General features: G+C 37.6%; 1 protein-coding gene across 1 annotated transcript in view; it reads right to left on the minus strand.

Moving 5' to 3' along the window:
* Gpc6 (glypican 6) overlaps window positions 1–18614 on the minus strand; it is a 948689-nt gene that overhangs the window by 685809 nt on the left and 244266 nt on the right. The window lies entirely within an intron of this gene.

An 18614-nucleotide genomic window follows, 5' to 3' on the forward strand; every position in this document is an offset into this window, starting at 1 on the left:
CCATGTGGGGAAAAAGTTCCCATCTATCCTAGAATGGCATTCTTAGACAAAAATTATTAAGGAACTCTCTCTATATTCTACCAAATGAAAAACTATCCCACCTGAATTAATAACTTATCCATGACATTTTCTACTTCTTAAAAGCGCCCGCCAAACTGTTTCAAATTCTGGCATGGATATAGTTAGCTTGCATAGAGCATTTGTTTCCTTGTATAAAATATAAGCTACCAGAGTTGGGATCTTAGCTTGTTTTCTTTTCACTGAAAAATCGCTCATATGGGTATGGAAAAGCATATGGAATCCCCCGTCAATAGATATTCACTGGCTTTACTAAATGTTATTCTTCCTATATTTGGAAATTTACTAGCCCTTCCCTTGCCTCCACTAGTGTGTCAGGTGATGTCCGCCTTCGCCCTGATGCGTTCACAGCAATTTCCTCCTAAATGGTTGGCTATCTTGCAAATACAGCCTGTTTTCTTTTATGATATTCCTTGCACAACAGAGAGTTTCCTCTATAGCCTTGCAAAATAAGGACCTTAACATGAAACGGAGAGCCAAAACAGTGCTAAGGTCTTGCAGTTCAGCATAGGAAGGAAAACTGTTGTGAAAAGGAAAAGCTCGGCTGAACAAAGCTTTTTATTGAGATCTAATGGTTTCTTCTGGGAGAGAAAATACAAAAGAACTTCTATTGAACTAATCTTGACAGGCCAATAACACTCACTGTCTCTTGGAATTTATAGATTTTTGCACTGTTCCACTGCCGTATGAAATGGTGCTGCATGTCTAAATATCACTTGGACCCTAAGAACATGAAGTGAACTTCTAAAATTGTCAAATACAAAAAACATCACGAGGCTGTTGGAACACAGGTGTGTAGAATAACACTAAGCATATCTCATTTAGCTGCCTAGGATATGGTCTAAGATGGGTGTTTCCATCAAGTTATCTGTGGTGCTGATGTTGCTAGACTATCCTTTGAGAACCACTGTCACACTGCATGTACAGTTTATCATTTATTTCCTCTCATGTCTACCATGTTCATAGACTTCTCACATAAAAGAAAACATCCAGGGTTGTTCTGAATCATGAGTTAAGCAAACTTCCCACGTTGAGTGTTTCTTTTTTCTTCTTCTTTCTTTTTCTTTTTGCTTCCTTTCTTCTTAAAAAATAATGTCGGAAATTTGCCTAACTCTCACTATGAGATACCATACTATGCATGAGAATCGCAAGACCCCAACTGAAATCCCTGATGAGTGCACAGAAAGAAGATGCCTCCAGGAGATTATACAAAGTGCGTAGTCTCCTCTGTGTAGTCTCCTCTTCAACCTCCTTTCCCGGATTCTAGACCCGATTTATAATGAACAAAGACTGGGCTTCTTGGCTCATCTATAATAGTATCCAGATTCCCAGATTGCAGTGAAAGACTCGATTCTCACGTCAATAATTAAGCATGTAAAACTTGAGTTTGAAGACTTAAGCCACCCCTCTCCGACTTTACTTTAGAGGTGAAGACTCTGTTAGGAGCTACATGTCACATCTTGAAACAGTCATCGGAAAGTACATGAATTTCTGGAAATTATAAATTTATACACATATACATATGTATATGTGTGTGTAATGTAATATATGTGTATTTTTGATTATATATGATAGCACTGTAAATATATGCAGTGTCATTAAACATTATTTATTTTATGAAAACATGAAATAAACAGAAGAAAACCTTGAGGCATCGAAACGATTAACACTAAGTAACAAATAGTTCAATTAACATCTTCGAAATCATTTATCATAGTAATGAATATATAAATACTTTATATTTTAAATCTAATTTAAGAATATACATCAGATACAATGCCTCATTGTCATAGTCTGAATAGAAGATCTTCTTTTAAAAATGATTTATGTCTTCTTTTTCTCTTTAGTTAGTCTCATGATATAATTCAGTATCTTTAAAAGTGATTTCCCAGTACCTGACAACAATCATTCTCAAATGTAACTGTTTTCTTGCGATAAGTTTTCCCCAAAACACTATACATAAAAGACATGCATATTAGTTAATATATGTAATGATCTAATGAGGTTCAGTACTGATGAAACTCAGTACCAATATGGTGGTAGCCAAGAGACACAATGAATGGGCTAAAATTTTGATGCCAACTGCAGAAGCCTATTACATGGAAAATGGAGGTCACAATTTTTATTAATTACATTCATTAATTTATTTCACATCCCAACAGCAGTTTCCCCCTCTTTTCCGCCATTCCCTCCCCCTACCTACCCTCCATCCCGATCTACTCCTCTATTTCTGTATAAAAAGGGGCAGGCCTACCACTGATTTCAAGTTTCAGTAGGACTAAGCGCCTCTCCTTGTATTAAGGCTGGACGAGGCAACCCAGTATGAGAAATATACTGCCAAAAGCCAGCCAAAGCATTAGGGACATTCCCCGCTAGGAGTCACTCAAGTCGACCAAGCTCCCAAAGAACAGATAAAGAAAATGTAGAGGTCATCACTACATCCTTGGATGAAATCGTGTCACTTGGGAATCCAGAAGATAGATGCATTCTTCCATATGCCCATGATCTACCGTTACACTTGAGTCCATTTTCTCATCTGTGGTTTCCAGGCTTGAAGAATTTCTGCCCACAAACTAAAAATAGCACTATGAAGAAACGTGTACTATTCACTTCAATGCTTTCTGACAGAACACCAGTTATTCCAAACAAGTTGCAGGGTATTTAGCTAAGCATGGTTCCTGGTGGCCTTCCTTTTACACTTCCCATGCCAGTGTTTATAAAATGCTTGACCACAAGCCACACAGAAAGATGACTCATACATTCTATAGGACTTTTGGTCTACAGTGCCAAATTTTCATGTTACTACTATAAAATACTAATTTGCCATAGAAACTTGGGTACACCATTTCCTGAAGAACTTTCTAGGTAGAGTACATAATGCATGGTTTAAAAGTAAAAAACAGAGACTCCATTGTAATCACCAGATACAATTGCCTTTCTTCAAGGTAATGATAAGCAGGAGGTGAAATTTTCCACCACAAGTTACCAAGTTAAGGACCAGGTTGATCGATTTTCACATAAAACCCCAATTCCAACACCAGGGATTCAATACACTTACAGAGAATAACAGGAATGTTCACACATACAAGTTTCAGGGTGATTGATATAATCTAACATCTGCCATTTATATCTATCATAACAGTGATATGTTTTGTTTTGGAGTGATTTTTTGAGACAGGGGTTATCTTTGTAGCTTTGGAGCCTGTCCTGGAACTCACCCTGTAGACAAGGCTGGTCTCCAACTCACAGACATAGGCCTATCTTTGCCTCCCAAGTGTTGGTATTAAAGGTGTGAGCCACCATCGACAAACTGATATGATGTTTTAAACCTCACACAAGCTGCAACAGTCAAACATATTTATAAATAGTACAAAACAATACCCTTTAATATCAACAGAGCCCATCACGTTTACTAAGAGTCCAGTGTATCACTGAGACATGAAGTTAGTCCATCCGAGGGCCAGAGTTCTACCTGTACAGCACACAATGAACTGACATACTTGGCAACCAAGAATGCCTTCTCTGTTTACTATCTCATTAACTTCATCCTAAATACTCATCCACCATCAGAAGGAGAAAGCTCACTAAATGTGTAGAAGTAATGGATAGTGCATACAGACTATCCATGGAGAACTATCATGTTTTCTGTATGTGTGTATGCTATTGTACAGATGAATGTGTGTATGCTAGTTTTAATAAAAGTAACATTTACAATATACAACATGTTTAGTGAGCATATGATATGCGGACTTTGATGAACTATACCTTGCACTATTTGTTACATAGACAATGGTAAAATATTCATTCATATGATAACTGCTTTTGTAGCTGCCAGTGGTTTACAGCAAGAATATTACTAAGAAAACAATGATAATGTAAGTTTTATAGCACACCCAAGCCTCCCCAATGTCTCAACTGCATGCATCAATGGCCTATTAGGTGCTGTTTCAGTTGGATCGCATCCTAGGTCAGCCATAGGGCCATCAATGGGCAAATCACATTCATTAACTTCCCTCCTTTTCTCCTAAAGCAAGGGAAGACATTACACTGACCAGAATTGTCTTGAACAAGTCTACTTTGCCAGGGTTACTAGATAAGAAGAAACATAAGGGTACTTCTTAAAAATCAAGTCAAGCACTGGCGATGTCTTTGTGAATCACGAAAACACAAAGCTACTAATGAACACAAGATTGAGAGACTTCCAATGATTAGAAACGGCAATGTGGTGAATGGAAGCTTATGTTTGGTAATTTAAGGGATGCATATTTCGTCATCCCAGAGGAAGCTTCCTTTAAAACCCTGTCATGTAAGCAATGGATGAGATTCCATTAAAATTCTCTTCAGAGCTTTTCCTACATACATTTCATTTCCAAAACTGCAGAAGGGCCAACACCTGTCAGAGTGGAGCAAGTTATAATTGAAGTCTGAAATTGCAGAATGTTATACCTATACAGCAAAGAATAAGGCAGGAGGAGCGCAGAATCAGAGGCAAAGATCACGGGAAGAAAAAGGCACTGAGGTCCCACACATGGGGATGTGCTAGGCTGCATCTTTGAGTAAAAAGGACTGCAGAAAAGCAGACGCATGCACACAAACGACAAGTGAGAACCTTAAGCGCTGGGAAGGGATGTAAACAGCCGACCCCGTGATATGACACAAAGTCCATCGCCCTTGATCTTCTTACGACTCCGTTCATGAACAAAAGACAGCAGTTTCAACCAGCATAAGAGAAGGTAAGAAATATATAACCATGGAAAGAGAAAGCAGAGTTAAAAATAGTCTTGGTCAATTCTGGAAACCTAACTCGTTGATAATACTTTATTCAGAATATAAAATCTTTCAACAGTGAATTGCCATTTTCCTAGAAGTAATTCATGCAACAAAACATTATCTGGGAAAAAAAGTGCAGCATTCAAATGTCAAAGTCATTCACTTCTTCGAAAGTAGAGAGTTTTTCAGAAGGCAAGGAACATTGCTGAATTTAGAGATGTTTTATCATCCATCTTGACATGAACATGGTCACTTTGAGATGGAGAGTGAGGGACAGAGAAGCAGAATGACCTTAAAAACCTGTTTCCGGCATATAGCCTCAGACGAGAACATTAATAAATTTCTTTAGTGCAGCTAAAATTATGCTAGTATTATCGTAACAGGAAACTCTTATATGTAAGGAAGCATGTCAAAGCTACTAGATAATACATATTATAAAAGCTTTCTTTTGTTCTCAACCAAAATGTTCCATTCTCAAATTAAATGCATTGTTACCAAATACCTGAATGCTTTGACTAAATATAACCCATAAATACACACATATCTAGAAGTAAGCATGCACACATATATGAACATATACAAGTATGCACACAAGCATTCTGTCCATATTTAAAAGAAATTGAAATACAAGTAACTTTTTATAATTTTATTATTAATAAGAAGCGGTAACTATTAGTGAAATCAGCATTAATTTCTTAAGTTCTATAGATTATTTAAAAGTTTTTATTAATATCCCCTTCACATAATGATATTACCACTAAATTATCATTTCCTGCATGAGTTAAAAATTATGAGATATAGAATAAAATAAGTGATAAATGTTTGATTAGGTAATATTTTATGCAATCAAATATAAACATGGCAACTTGAAATTGGATCAGACTACAGTATTGATATTTTTGTCATTTCTTAATGATAGCAAGACATGTCTTTGCATTTGGAAGGTAGTGGTTTATATTTGATTGAATAAATTCCAACATTCACATTTAACATGATACTACCTACCATCAGATTATCAACCTTAGAGGGTTTTTTTTTTTTTTTTTTTTTTTTTTTTTTTTATCTATAGCAATGGAAGACCAAATTCTCTTCCCAGTTCCCATATATTCCCAATCTTCTTTTTGGAATGTGATATGCCAGTTTCTTAGATGCCCTAGTGGATGAAAGCATCAAGCTTTCAATGTAAATTCTGATGTATCCTTAAAGTGGGACATGACCTCAGCATCCACGGTTACTGTCCTTTAAGGGCCAATTGTATCTGTGTAGCCTTGAATATTATCAGTGTCACTCCAGTGCTGGAACTCAGGCTGTCTGTAGAGATGCCTGCTAATTAGAAGGGATTGCAGATTGCCTGGCTGGGCTACTTCTGGTGGTCCAAATTTTAGATACAGTTTCTCCCTCCCAACTACCCTGTTAAATCATGGCACCTAGACCCAAGTGCTTCATGGGGTGGAAAGGGAAAGCTCAGGCTGTCATCTTCCTGAACACAACCGTGCCTGATCAAGAATGCCACAAAAATTTTTTATAACCAAAACTGTGAATATGTTTACAAATTTTCAGACTTCCATAGTCCAGGTATTGGAAAAGAACAGAAAACGGTGACCTGAGCTCCTCATTACAATATAAGAAGAGCTGAAGTGCTTCATCTCAAGGTGGCATGACTTGTGTTCCCTTGCTGGGAATGAGTGTGGTAGAGTATGAAATAAATTAATTAATCATTGCTGCTATTTTCAGGATCTCATTCATACTATTGACGTTTCTTTCTTTCTTAAAAACACTTTTTAATAATTCTTGGAGAAGTTAATACAATCTATGTTGATGATATCCATCCACAAACCTCCTCCTAACTCCTCCCAGATCCATAATTGCCTCAATGCATACCCACTATCAACTTTGTGTGTGTGTTTTTAAATAGCCCAGAAAGTCCAATCTGTACTGTCCACATACAGACAGTACAGATTGTAAGGTCATCCACCTACTGGTCAGATAATGGTTTTTATTTTCATATTATTTGGGAAAAAGTTCTCTAACAGAAAGGAAATAAATAATAATAATAATAAATAAGTAAATAAAACAACTGCATTTATCAGGAAAACTATTAAATGATATCACAGTCTTGTAAAACATAATAAAGGCGACAACATGCCAAAGGTTATATAGTTCATGCTCTCATTAATTCCCAAAACACCTCTCCAAGTAGAATTTACTGTCCCTCCCAAACTTAAAGTTCCAGCCACAGAACCCCAGCTGAGTCATGAGGCTGCGAATGTCACACCTAAGCTTCATCCATCACATTCTCAGTCTCTTGAATCTACAAGGCACCAATTTAGTTCTTTCCTCACCAGAGAGAGGCTCCGTCAAAAACCATAGCTGAGGCAGGAAAATAAACTTGGATTCAGCAAATTAACTTTCAGCACAGCTTCCAATGACTAGGGTCTCAGACTATTAAATTTCGAATTTCGGAAAAGCACACTAGCAAAGCACAACAGCTGCTACAGAATCCCAATCCACAAAGCAACAGCCGATACAGCATCTGGACCAACAGCTACAGAAGATACATCAGTAAATAAGGTGAAAGCCCCCATGCAATTCCACCCTTCAGAATCCACTCCCTAAGCCCGCAATGGATGACTCAAAGGTCTATCTGCACAGTGAAGGGAAGAGCATATTTTTAAACCATCTGCTCAAGCAGGAGTCAGTGACCTTTGCTCTCTGTTGGTAAAAGGGATGCTAGCTTTGCCAGCTGGGTGTAAATGGAGATTTTAATTGAAAAGCATGCAACTAACTCCAACTAGGGGACGGAATAAGCAAACTCCAGAATCTTCTTCCTAAGTTCTATCTAATGAACACCCTGCATGGCTTAGCTTTTTACTCATGATCCTCCATTAGCTGGCCATGTTTTGAAAACAAACAGCCAAAAAGAAAACCATTCCACTCCTGCATATTCAGCTGACTGGCAGTAATAACCCTGGTAACTATAGTGTATAATCTAAAGCTATGTTTATTTTTATTTCTCAGGGAAAACAGAGAACAACCAATATATAAGATATGCATGGTTATTTGCAAACAAATAGTGGTTTGCATGGGAGGATGTGTGGTCCATTATATAAATGGTTATCAATCTCATTGAAAATTATTTTTTAAGAGAAAAATATTCCTCTTTACTCTTAAGAGGCATACTATTTTTGCAAACCATATTATTCCAGTAGGAGAATTTAATTATAACATTTGAATTGAGGATCTTATCATGAGGTTCAAAGAGACAATCAGCTTCTTTGTTTAGCGTACTTAATGGCTCTCTGGCAATGTAGCTAACTTACTACATGTGCAGATGTTTGTTTAAAAGGCAAGGAAGTGTTTGTGAAGACAAAAGGTCATTTGTCATCACAGCTCAAGTGATTCAGCTTTTGAAAGGTTACAGGGGTTTTCTCTATCCTGTTGTAAAACCTATTAAAAAAAAAAAAAAAGTATAAACACTACATGTAAGTTTAAAATAAGTGAAATGATGGTGATGTATTTCTCCGTTGCTGCTGAGATACACAAAGAACTTCTGAAATGAAGGAAATTGAGCAAAGAATAACGTCACATTTGAGGTTTCACATCAGGGAGGACGAACAACTGACCTCCTACTTATTTCCCAAGGTATGCTATGCTCTACTCACAGAAAAAAGCAAGGTTATGCTGCCTTTTCAACATTTTCACAGGGAAAGATAATATATTGGGATTTTTTTCCCCCTATGGTTTAGAGCAAACGCATCAACTTTGCATAAAAGCAACAACTCCTTCAAGGTGTCTTACTCACAGGAAGAAAGAGAGCTTATAGTGCTAACCCAGCAGAGCACTGGGACCACACCCACTGGGCAGAACTGGCACTATAGCCTCAGACCATGGAATGCAATAGAGGAATACATTAGCCACTGGCAGAAAAGCCATTCAGGTGTGCAGGAATCAGCTGACAATATTTATTGTGAAGAATCTTAATGTCTTTGTTTCTTCCAAACATTGACATGAATGAATTCAGCTCAGTGTAAATGCAGTAAGTGAGCATTTGGATAGAATAACACCATTAGTTATGCAGAGACTCACATCTCCTTCCACCCTGGCAGCCTGCCAAGACCGCATCACACAACTGTGTGTGTTTTTCATTCATGATATTTAATGAATAAGCAAATGAAGCCTTTAAGACATGGACATTTTGAATACAGATTTAAGGTTGTTATAATACAGTTATGAAAACCAATAGGTATTTAGTAAACACTATAAATGAGAATCCATTGAATATTCATGTTCTTATAGAATGTAAGTTTCAACAGAGCTCAGGGTGCATTGAGATTTGCAATGATCTGAAAACTTGAGTGCATGAAATTGTTTATATTCATCCATCCCCAATGATCTACATACTGAGTCAGTTGTGTAGTAAATTACTGACTGAGCAAACTCAATTCATTGCACATATTGGACAATTATCATCAGTTATGTGCTCACCAGAGTTGCTGCTTGGGGTACTTATAGTAGGTTGCTTTGTCCTATAAATTTGCATACATTGTCATTCAGGGAACAGAAGTACAACGTTTTACAAAGTAGGACACAGGAAATATCACAGACTCAACTTGTACTTGCTTTTGAATTAACATGTGATGTTGTCATGAGAATTTCACCAAGGCAAATAATAGTGTAAGCTGAGAGGTATTATGTTTGTGAAATAGCTGAATGAAAGATGGCACATAGAAATTCATTTCCTCGGATAGATGAAAACTAATTTTTATAATTACGTTATTAATATTAATTGTATGGAGAGTTTAGAAAGTAGGATAGCAAAGGAAAAAAGAAAAAGCCAGGCTGCCAGCTTAATTGTCCCTACAAATTCTTAGGGAGTTAGCTGCATACACTCTGAAGCATCAGCTTTTCCTCTCAGGATTTCTTGCATGGTCTACAGGAGGCAGAAGCGTAAATGAGGGTAGACATCCAGAAAGGTATTCCCTCTTTAAAAGAACTTTTATGTGGTCATATATGCTACAGGATGCAGAGACCCACGCAGAGTTGTTTTCTCTCTTCACCTCAAGCCATCTACAGCCATCAATTACACGAACAGAGTAGCACCGTGGAGACTTGGTTACCATCCCAGTGGAGACTTGGTTACCTGGCAATCACCAGGGATGCTAAGTTGTCCGCACAGCTTCATTTCAACAATCAACTCAAATATTTAAATTTCCAGGGAAACTCTGAAAAGTCCCACATACAAACCTCCCATTACCACAGACAAATAAGGACTCATTATCGTTAGTTCAAGCCTACCTCTATATACATCACATGCCTGCCTCCCTGACTTCCAACACCCTGGTTTGCACTCGTATTTCAACACCTCCAAATTCTTGATAACTTTCAGGATAATTTTTATCTTGTCTTTCAACACATATGTAGTCTTCTTAGCATAAAATTCTCTCCTTCTCTTCTAATATTTTACCTACATTTTGTTTTGTTTTGTTTTTTTGGTTGGTTTGGTTTTTCAAGACATGGTTTCTCTGTGGCTTTGGAGCATGTCCTGGAACTCGCTCTGTAGACCAGGCTGGCCTGGAACTCACAGAGACCTACCTGCCTCTGCCTCCCAACTTCTGGGATTAAAGGCATGTACCACCAATGCCCTGCTATTTTACCTACACTTTACCTCATGGGAGACATCAACATTAGCATAATTTTACCACTGCCTGAGATCTTTAGGATAACCCTCTACAACATGACAATACAAGCAAATACCTTCCCAGAGTCTTTGGGAGTCCTTGACTTGAGTACCACATATTTTTATAAGCCTTGTTATGCTCACTTTGAAAACAAGATCTTTTGTCCAGAGGGCTGAAGATATGACCAAAGTCACTGTGTCAATCAAATGCAAGATTTCCACCTACATCCTATGCTGTGCACAGGGCTGACTTGGTAAAATGAAACTTGACATAATGTCCTATCTTTTCAGGGAAGAATTAAGAAAGGGCTGTAGGGCCTGGCCTACTTTATTCGCCTAGAATTTTTGCGGGAAAAATAATTTGGTGAATTAGAATTGGCAAATGGAGAAAAATCTAATAATTAGCGAACACTCCATCTCTCTCTTTTATTACTTTTGTCCCTGACAAGACTAATTCATACTCAATCAATAAAGTTTAATTTTTTGGTAATTTAAATATATATAAAACACACTGTATTTCACTCCTCTTTTTCTTTGGTTTCAGGATATGATTTAGAGTTTCAGGCATTAGACATTAACAAAATCCTGGACGTGACAGGAGATTTGCATGACTTCAAGCCCTCACTTTGCAGGGGATTTGTAAAACTTTTGAACATAGGGCTAGAATTTACTTCCTCTAGGAAGTAATTACAGTCTTCCAGGGATTGAGATCTAGCATGGCTTTCCAGACCATTGAGTAGGTAAGATTAACCAACACTAGTGGTTGGTAAACGAAACAGTTAAAAAATTATCAAATCCTAATCCTTTATTTTCCTTACATCTCTACCTTCCCTACATCAAAACAATCACAAAACAACTGAGTTTAGGTAGCACATTAAGGTATTTTGTAAATATATATTGCATACTATGTATCACAAAATTTTCCTAAGCTTGTTGCTATGGGCTTCTGGCTGTATTCTCAAAGGAGAGAAACAGGTAATTGTGAAAGTGATCAGTTGGATTCACAGACTGCTGAAAGGAATAGGGGAAAGGGATGTTATCTCCAGAAAACAGAGGATGTTCTGCAGCCTCCAGGTACCTGAATCCACTTTTGATCTTATATTTATATTAAACTCGGGAATTGACATTTGTAAATTTCAAGGTCCCAGCCTTAAGCCAGTAGGAGAGTATTTGTTTGGAATGTGTGAGCTCTTGGCTTCAACCCTCAGCATTACTAACCTATTGGCTATTACTTCTTCACTTAATTGTATACCTAAGAAGAAGAAATTGAATATTAGAAATTACGACATTTTACCACATTTATGAAATAGTGGGATTTTGTTGTTATTTTATGCCAATCATGTGTCAACTTTAAATTTATAGCATATTAAGTTATGAACTTTCTACAGTTAGCACAGTAAATTCAGGTCAGAAAATGATATTAAAAATGAAATCACTTGACTTCTGTCATGTTTTACAAAAGAAAAAAAACAGCAAGTCAGAAATTTAAAAAGTAAGTTAGTGATCACAAAAATTAGGTTATCTTCTAGGATGTATGAACTAGAGCATAAGAGAGAAAACTTCAAAATAAAATATATGGTATATATCAGGCAAGATCAAGTCAGTTGTTGTTCATGGGTATAATTTTAATATCATAATAAGTAGTGAAGAACAGGCATGTGTCTAATGTATAAAATCCATTATCCTCTGACCCCTCACAGAGGGTAGGTATGTGCCTGCTTAACATCATAGACATCCAGATTTATCAAGTTCTGGAGCTCAGCTTTGTGTCTTTGTAATTAGCCTAGGGAGGACTTACTCATATCTGGGATACACTTCTGCAGAATAAATATTTCTGTGTTTCACAAAGGCTAAACAATCATAATTTTCTGTATTGAAAGTCAGAGTTTTTATATTAATGACTGCCCAGGAGGAGAAAATGCTTCGTTAACACATCCTGTGCATGTATTAGAGTGTCTCTCTGTCTCTCTGTCTCTCTGTCTCTCTGTCTCTCTCTCTCTCTCTCTCCCTGTGTGTGTGTGTGTGTGTGTGTGTGTGTGTGTGTGTGTGTAAACATCATGCAGGTATACCTGTAAATTTGGAAGTTAAAGTTCAGCCTCAGGTACAATTCCTGAGAAATTACCGACTTTATTTCTTGGGGGATACGGGGTCTCTCTCTAGCTAATAGCTCTGGCTGGCTAACCAGTGCAGTCTAGGGATCCACCTGCCTCTCCCCGCCTACCCAGCACTGGGCTTAAAGAGCACAGCATAACAGGCATTGTAACTTGTGTTCTGGCCCACCGTCATCCTGCACTTTAGGGAAAGAGATCCTACTAGCTTTACTCTCAGTGAAGTCCATCTTTGTCTTGGGTATTTAAAATTAGTTCCATTAAATTATCTGGGACCAATGCTGTGAAAATCAAATAGGAGTTCCAGGTTTATGGACGCTACGAATTAATAGATAACTAGGATTCAAGGTTCTCTATTTTCTTCTGTCATATTTATTAAAGGACCTTAAGCAATACATCTAGCCAGTGTGTGCCCTTGGGTCTGCCCAGGTAAGCACCACAGTGAGACAACACTATAACAATATTAATTATGCTCTATATTAAGTCAAGTATGGGAAGATAAAATCGAAACAGCAGACAGAATTCCTATATTTAGTGAGACTTCAGCACAGAATATTCAATAGGTCATATTTTAAAAGAATACTAAATAAGATTAAATGATAAGGTGTCACGTAACTAAGAATGATGGAGTAGAAGGCAAGTCTGACGCAGCAGATTCTTGTAATCACTATGGAAAGACTCGTTTTATTGATACCCGATAGATAGATAGATAAAGAGATGATAGATACACAAATGACCATTTCTTTAAAGATATAAAAATTTTAAAGTCCTTACTTCTACCTTACCCCAAAGTTTTCCTACAATATTAAAGTTGTTGGTATTCAATTAAACCAGTAGGTAGGGATTAAACAGCACGGAAATCATGGGGATCTATTGGTATAGACATTCTGAAGATTGGCATTTATATATTCAACAAGTCATTCAAAAGAATAAAAATGGCACATTCTCAAAATGTAAGTGTGTGTTGTTAAAACCTGAACTTCACGGAGCGAGTGGGATGAATCTAACTTGGTAAACACTGCGTCCTCCACATTTGATGGGATCTTTCTCCTGTACAAGAGAGTTTCAGAATCGTAGGAAATTCCATGCTACCAGAGACACTTACTCTGTGAATTGCTAAAGTGCCCAAACATCTTTGTCCTTGCTGGTGTCAAATGTTCAACCAAAACATTGCTAAGACAATGTAGAGAAACGTTATTAGTAATAAAAAACGATAGGGGAAATGGTACAGGTACTACATTTTATGAAATATTATATGGGCTTCTGAGTCTTGAAGGTTATTTTAACACAGTAATAATTAGGTTCCCATTACTATAACCAAAGATGGGAGGTAATCAGTTTATACAGGAAAAGATGTATACTGTCCCACTTCTGGAGGCACTATGCACAGCCTATTGGTCCACCTTTGGGGCCAGAATAAGAGCAAACCGATTCATTCAAATCAAGGGAAGAAAGCCTAAGACAGAGAAAAGCAAGGACAAGAGCTCTGCCAGTCATTCTGAAGACATATTCAATGACCTCAGCGTCCCCTACGGGGTCCAACCTCCTAAGGGTTCCACCAGAGCTTCCTCCCTCCACCTAGCTGACCTCACTTTTAACACACAATGCATGATGGGGGCCTTCCCAGATCCAAGCTTCTGAAAATACTCTCCTTACTCCACGGTCTGTACTTTCTATACTAAGGTTAACGCTCTGAAGCCCAGTTGGTAAAGAGCTTGAGTTAGAATGTTGCTCCAGCAGGACCTCGTCTGCACTAACCATCCCAGGTACTACTTGAATGAAAACAAGCATAGATGCGTAGATGGTATCAGGTCAGCGCCATTGACGGAATAAGTGCCATATGCCTTTAAAATTGGAAAACAGTGTGTTTTGTGTAATATACTGTGGTTGCACTCACACACCAAGGAGAGCAGCATTGCCAGCAGCAAATTTTCATTCTAGGAATCCATAACCCGTAACTCCACAATTCTTTATAGACCATACCTGCTTTACAAAAACACAAAACAATAAATTGTATGGGACCTGGGATTTAGTTCCTTGGAAACGCAATCCCTGTGTTCCAATCACAGCACACATAAAAATATTTGCACAGATTTAGAATTCAAAGAAAAGTTAGTACGTACTACTCCATGAATCTAGCAACAAACTTCAGTGAACGCCATTGCTCTGTCCATCCCTTTGCTATCTGTGACCTTGCTCAGTTTCCTTATAATGATGGGATGATTAAAAATAATGAAAAGATTGAACTGAGTCATTTTCATTTGAATCTCAAATCCTTTTAGTACACAAAAGTTTGGTGGGGGTGAGTTTATGGCTTTGACATTTTATTTGTTTGGAAATGGAAATTATTATGCTGTTCCAGCAAAGGAATGAAAAAACAGTTTCTGCTCCCACTTCTCATCACTTCGGAAGATCAAGTAACTCCTGACACCAAATGCCAGTTGTAGAGCCAGTACCTTCTACTGCATCGCCCGGGGCACAGTTACTGCACTGGAGAAGCTGATGTTTCTCTGACCAGAAGACAAAAGCATTTCCAGCGAGCTCAAATTTATGTTCCCATTAAATATTTTTCTTGTTTTTTTTTCCATTAACATAAGAAAATCAGTTTTTCTCTATCTAGTGGCAGATCAATTTAACTTAAGCAAGATTTTTTGGGTGATGTACCCACACGTACTCAAAGGATTAGAGAACCTTGTCTTCTCATTAACATTCATGACCAGGAACCCTTCTGGTTAGGTTTGCTTGAGCATCTGATAAGGCAATACTTACGAGACATTGCCTTGTCTGTGAAAGGGCTCCTCAGCAAAGCCAAAGTGCAAGACGATTGGGGATAAAAATGACACAATTTCAATTGCACTGTAGAAGAATGCATCGAAATCCACGGCGAGGTAAAGGGGGGGGGTCTAAGACATAGAAAGGGTCGGTGGATCCGTACATAATCTGTGAAGCAATGGACGGACATTGTGCAATCTTGTGTTTGAGACATCTGCCACAGTCTAAAGATAGGATTGAGAGAAAGGGAAAGGGGACATGAAATAAAGGAAGGCAATGTTTCTGAGGACGTGACAAAGAAAGCCAATCCAATGGACAAAAGGTCTGACTTCCCTGAGACTTAGATTTAAGGATCCTGTGAGTGTGGGTCAACGTGTTCCACAGTGTACAAATCCAGGGTCACTGTGGTTTATAAACACATCCCCTATCTCTGTCAACGTGAAAACTCTGGGCACTTCTCTGTCATTCCCCGAAGGCATGCCTTTAGGGAAAGCTATTGGATTACTTTCTGATGCCAGGGAGAACATTTCCTTGAGTTTTAAACTCCACGCTAAAGAAGTATTCTGATCTCAAGAAGACTATGCTGCTGATGGAAACACGTCACTGTGGTGATGACCTAGAAAGTCGAGGAGGCATTCCGCTAATCGCTCCCTATGATAATAACCCTTATGAATTATAGATAAGACAACGAACAAAAGAAAAAGGAGCACAAGAAGATGAATTCTTACAACTCTCTCTTCTTGAAGCAACATAATGGAAATGGGAACAGTGTGTTCATATGTGATACTATGTAGATATTCTCCAGTGTGCAGTAATAGACAATGGAAGGTACTATTATCTATCAAGATGTGCCCATCTAAACATGCTTAATTTAGAAAGAACTCATTACTCCTGAATTTCTGGGGAAATCTATTAAAAGGAATGCCACTTTAGGAAAGTAAATATTGTTTGGGATAAGCAATAGGAACCAGGTAAGAATGATAGTAGATAGGGATATAGAAAAATTTAATTTTTTCACTCTAGCTCTCCATAGACTAGTCTACTCAATCTCCTACCCTGTTATTAAGGGAAACGACCATGACCATGAGTTAACCTTTAGCCTACCTAACCAGAAATGGCATGAATCAATCTCACTTAAACCTGCAGTGTGCACCTCACCTCAACATTTTTGCTTCTCTCCAAGATTTACCTCGAAATAAAGATGGCCATGGTTAAGTGCAGCTCTCTGAAGAAAAGCAGGTATTTAAAATGAACTCAACTAACTTGTAGCCATATCAACCTGAGCACAAATTAGAACAGCCAAACCAAAGTGATTAAAAAAAAATCATGTTTACACCCTCCAAGTGTGTGGTTAGTTCTAAACACTAGAAGGCCGATACAAGGAATAATATACCTCTGAAGAATACCTACTTAAATAGATATATGCTGGATGTTAATACACTTGTGACAGCTGGAAGAGAAATAATAGCAACTATGCTATCAACATGTGTGTGGGACTGCATATAAATTTTCTGGGGCCATGTTCTCATTCACCCCATTGATTACTGTAAGCCGTTCTCCCTCCATTATTTAAGGGTATTGATAATAATCTCTTTCAAGAAGTCTTCCCTGTTATCTCTAAGAGAATGACTTACTGGTTTGTCCACATCCAAAAGTCATCTTCTCGAGGATACAGGTCAATTCTGGGCTTTTATTCTCCTTCTGTGTTTGACACAAGGTCCTCCATAATTTATGCTGGCCTTGAATTCCTACATGCCCACTATGGCATTGCAGGTATGCATTATCATGCACAGTCAAACCTCCTTTTAATGAAAATTAAATGTTTACATCTTTTTCAAAAGAAGGCCTATTGCAGGCAATGAAGATGCTTTAGTCATTGTTAGCCATCTTTCTGAAAACATTCACTTACCTGACAGTTACCAAACTGTACAGAAGGCATTTCAAATTGAAACTATACACACATGTTCTCAGACACACATATGATATGAACCATGTGACATAAAATATGGAAGCGTCTATCACCATATGGAAAATTCGTCTGTTTTTTCTTTATCTTCCATGTAAGTGCATTCTCTGAGATAATTAGACAATATTTTACAGAAGTCATTACATTATTGTCATCTCAATAGTATACAGATGAGAAATGGTATTTTAAAAGAAAGTATGAGTAGACTTGCACGTCCCAGTACATAATTTCTACTTTCACTGCAATGGGTATTCTGAGGGTGTTACTATGGAACTTGTTCTGTAGAGGAACTAAAATCTTTATTCTTTTGTTTGCTTTTAAAATATGAGCTTGGTGCCAATAAGCTGGACAAATGTATATCATTAAGATCCATAAATAATAATTAGGACAAACGGTTCAATAATAAGATCAAGAAAAAACATTAAACAACAAGAGAAAAACTTCATAGAAATCCCAAATTTTAATTAAATTTCAGGTTGAAAAAATACAAAGGAAAAGTACATCGATTAAAGAAAAATATTCTGTTTCTGAATAATCTGTGCTCCACAGACCTTCTAGTGAAGGGGTTCAACTACCTACACCATGATAGGATCTGGCTGTTACTTAAGCTAAGAAAGATACACAAGAGAACCTTCCTTCAGTCTATAATGTTTTTGTAATCTTTTAAACTTTAGAACAACTTCTGTCAACTGAATGCTGTCTCTACCATTCCAAAAATGTGACTAGATTCTAAATACTCAATTATCGCAATTGCTTTGGTAAAGAAGCATCAGTAAAGGACTACTCAAAACAAATAAACTAAATATTGATTTCCTACAACACTGCTATTTATAAGGCTGATTTAGGTATCAGGTTACAATCTTGGTTTCCTCCTCCTTAATGGAAACTTGGCAAGGTACCTCCACTCTGGAGGCTCCCAGCTCCTAGGAGAGTTGAACTATATTTAGGTGAGTAATTTTTTTCTTTCCTTCTTTGTTTTTTTTTTTTTTTTTTTTTTTTGGGGGGGGGGAGATACCTCTAACTCCTTTTCTTTTCTCCTGAAAATCATTTCTACTTTCTCACCACGATAATCAGGGCAGGACAGGCAGGGGAGAGAGAGGCATAGCTAGTTGGTTAACCATGAACTGTCAGCACATATGGAGACTAGATTATGGGGCAGAGGTAACAGGAGATATAAAGAAGGAACGCTGAGCTCAGGACAGAATTCTGATTCTGCCAGCTGACAGGTGTGTGACTTTGCATT

This window comes from Phodopus roborovskii, unplaced genomic scaffold, assembly GCF_943737965.1.
Source record: "Phodopus roborovskii unplaced genomic scaffold, PHOROB, whole genome shotgun sequence".
Classification (NCBI taxonomy): domain Eukaryota; kingdom Metazoa; phylum Chordata; class Mammalia; order Rodentia; family Cricetidae; genus Phodopus; species Phodopus roborovskii.